A 3929-nucleotide genomic window follows, 5' to 3' on the forward strand; every position below is an offset into this window, starting at 1 on the left:
CTCTCTCTCTCTCTCTCTCTCTCTCTCTCTCTCTCTCTCTCTCTCTCCGTGTGTGTGAAAGAGAGAATATGAAGTGGTAACTGGACGATTTGCTTTGAGTAGCTTTGCCAAAAATGGCTGCCAACACATCGTCATATTCATAAAATTGCACAACGTAAGAGCGTGTTAAACGAAAAGTCAGTGCATATGTGCAAATGACGGGAAGAGAAGAAGAGAAAAAAGAGAGAAGAAGAGTGAAAAAGTTGATGCAGCAAGCCGTGATGAATGCGGCAAAACAAGTCGGATGCTCTGTACGAAAATTGAAAAATTCATAATGTTTACATCATGCTGAAAAGCTGAAAAATAAATATATGCTTTTAAACAATTTTCAACCTGTTCAGTGACTTTCCGGTGCACAGGTATTCCGGTGTATATTTGTTGTTTTCCTTATTTCTTCTTTTCCATTTTATAATGTTGCTTCAATTTCACTGTATGCATATTTTAAGCACATTCACAGTGAATTGTGTATGGAAAAAGAAGATGAAAAAAAAAACTTCCGATCTTTGGAAACGAAGCATACAAAAGAGCCAATGAATTATTAACAATGAAATGGAAATAAGAAAAAGGAGCTCGACATGCATATTATGTCAGCGATATGTTTTGCATCAATTTCAATTGGTGCATTGGTGCCCTCAAAAGTCGACACCACCTCTTTCATTGCACGATTTTATTGCAATGAGTGTGGCGTTGGTGCAGCAAACTATTTTGGCATCAATGCAATGTGAACGAGTGAGTAGACTTTACATGATTTACTGTCATGTTACAAATTGAAACAATTTGAATTTGAAACACACGATGGCAACGGGTGAAACGAAGAAAGTGCAAACGAAAGAAAAAAGCTCAACGAAGTGCATATTTTAAGACTTTGTCGCTAGCTTTGTCGCAAACCATGCTCATCAGACAACCGATATGGTGGAATTGTTTGAATGTTTAATGTAGACGCATTGAAGACATGCTGCCGGCTTCAATTGCATCTTATGTCTTGTTTGTCTTTTTTTCTTTCTCATTTTCATGCTCATTCATGCCATCATCTTATTTTTTTTATCATTTGTGGCATTCTTATTTCCTTTTGATAACTTCCTACAGAATTCCCGAATGCATTCATCACGCTTTGTTTTCCCAAGATTCCACCGACACACACACACTCTTCTTGTCTTTGCTCTTTCTCTCTTTTTTTGTTCCTTATTTGTGTTTGCCTTTATTATTCGTTCAAATAATCGTCACCCAAGCGACATTCGAGCGCACGTTGAAAAATGAAAGAATGGAAGACATAATGGTGCCAAAGTATTCTTCTATAAAACATTATTATCCTCTATTGTATTCTTCTATTCACCAATGCAGTGGCAATAAAAAAAACCCCGCTTCGGTTCGGGCCAGTGGTGGAAAAAGACAATAGATGAACATTTATTCAAATTCCAAAGCTCTCAATTTTAAATATTTTAACATGCAATTCAAAAACTACAGCATTGTTTGAATATCGCCCACACACATTCACTATGCATTTCATATTTTACAAGTAGTACAAGTGTTAATTTTTTATATGCTCGACAAAGTGAAAAGCGATTTCACTTCAATTTGTATGGCGAATAAAACGAATCATGAAATTTACTCCTTTCATATTTTTTTGGCAGTGAAGCGCGCGCGTTTACATTTCGTTATATTGTGTGCTGAGTTTGTTAACAAGTGAATTTTACATGGTTACGATTTATATATATCATGTGTGTTTTGAGGTTTGATATATATGGAAATAGAAACAAAGATAAGAAAGGGGATTTTTTTAAGCCGATAAAAGATGTGAGATATGCCATTTTAGCTATGAAAACAAGTCGGATAAAACGCTTCTCTTTACACGCATTTATCTTGATTTGTCGTAAAACTAATATTACACATACCAGCAGAGCCAGCAAAGCCTCTAAAATTTGAAACCCCGATGCATTTCATCTCAAAACATATCCGTTATAGTAATTGGCATTATGAAATAGAGTAATAGCTTAATTTATTGGATAATGAGAAGGAGAGGCGAAAACAGGCGGAATTTTATAACGCGGCACAAATGATACATAGATATTTTAGCGACAATCCGGAATTTTTAATGACGGTTACAATGGAGGCTGATGCATTAGTCGCATTCATGTAAATAGATCGCGTACCACACAAAGGTGAAATAGACTCAGTGTGAGCTGTGCCGTAGTCGAGCACTCATATTAAGTGAAGACATTGTGTACACTAAGGGTGTGTTCATATAGTGATGGAAGAAGCGGTTGAGCGAGAAATTTTGCACGTATTTTATGAAACTAAATAAATTTTAATGTTGCATTTAATCTCTATAACGTTCTCGCTAAGTGGATGTATTTTATTAAGTACGCGAACGTGTGTGTGTAAGTGTGTCTATATATGCGCGAAACCATTTATGTGCTTGTTAGTTGCATAAGTGAGAAGAAGGTGATTCATCTCGAAAAAAAAGACCATAGATAGATTTATTACAACGACGGGAATAAAGTTCCGAAACATTTTCTATTTTGAAGATGACAACATGGCAGTTTTATATCAGCGAAAACAACAAAGTCTTTGCTTTTTCCAACATTTTCATATTCCCGTCCATTTTACCCAACCGATATCATGCGTTAATCCAATTTGAACATATCCAGTTTGTGATACGTAAAATACCACCGAGAACACATTTATACGAAAAATGAGTTTGAATTTGTATGTGACTTTGGCATCCACCAGATGGAAATAGAGATAGAAATGTTTCAATTTTGCAATTCTGATTAAATCTAAAGCATTGTGCATATCACATTGATATTGTCGAGAATCCATTCCGGCGAAAAAAGTTGACAAATAAAAAGAATACACAAACGGAAAAAAGGCAGTTGAAACTCTTTTATCAGTATGTGTTCTATGGTAAGATTCGGCCAAAAGGTTTGCGTGAGAAAAAGAAGCGAAACATTCAAATAGCAAACAAAAAAAACGACTCTTTGCAACAAAAACATTTCGCCGTAACAAAAATGAAAGTAAAAAACCAAACGCAGATAAATTGATGTCTACCATTTTTTTTTGTTATTAAAGTTGGTTGCGACGCAGGATATTAAAGACAAAAGAGAGAGAAAAAATCGATCGAAAAGGTTCGCTAGAATTTCTGTCTTAACGATAGAGATGTCAGCTATCACATTCACTGAACACACACAAATGTGAAGAAGCCGAAAGACATTTCACAAAAACAAAATTGATGAAATCGCACAATAAATGTATGTGTATTCTGTTTTTTTTTTTGTGCTAGGCGTTAAGTAGATTGGATAAAGCTGTTGAAAAGTGGCGAAAGTAAAGTTAAAAACGAAATACAGAAAGAAAAAAAGTTAATGCGAATAAAGAAAGAAACAAAAGTGTTATCGAGTATTACCATCAATGACTAAGAGAGTGAAAAAATGTTAAAGGATTCTCTCGCGAGCACTCGTTGACATCCGAACAGTGTAGAAGTCGATAGGAAATAAGAAAAGCCCTTGTAAAACGGGGTTTTTTCAAGGAAATGGATTAGAAACTAAGATGTTTGTAAAACAAGAATGTTGATCTTCTTCTCGATGGGAAATACAAATTGACGTTGTGTACCAGATGCATAACAAAATCACTAGGGGGAAAGAACAAGCCAAAAAGCTAAAAAAATACGATTCAATACACAAAATAAATGTCAATACGTGTAAATACGTGTAAATACTTGTCAATACTGGAAATGAATGTAAATACCGGTAAATACGCGTAAATAAAAATTTCGTCAATCGCTAATGTCAAACTGTTTTATCGACTGAATTATTCATACAAAAAACTCTAAAAAGTATACTTTTTGTAAATAAAAAATAAAAATAAAAATTTTTTTTAATGTTTTTTAGCGGAAA

General features: G+C 34.5%; 1 protein-coding gene across 3 annotated transcripts in view; it reads left to right on the forward strand.

Moving 5' to 3' along the window:
- The window catches only part of LOC116339906 (protein couch potato), a 172157-nt gene that overhangs the window by 103659 nt on the left and 64569 nt on the right, over positions 1–3929 (forward strand). The gene's annotated exons all lie outside the window — the stretch shown is intronic.

The sequence above is a fragment of the Contarinia nasturtii genome, unplaced genomic scaffold (assembly GCF_009176525.2).
Source record: "Contarinia nasturtii isolate CC-2019 unplaced genomic scaffold, AAFC_CNas_1.1 Cnas_scaffold_533, whole genome shotgun sequence".
NCBI lineage: Eukaryota > Metazoa > Arthropoda > Insecta > Diptera > Cecidomyiidae > Contarinia > Contarinia nasturtii.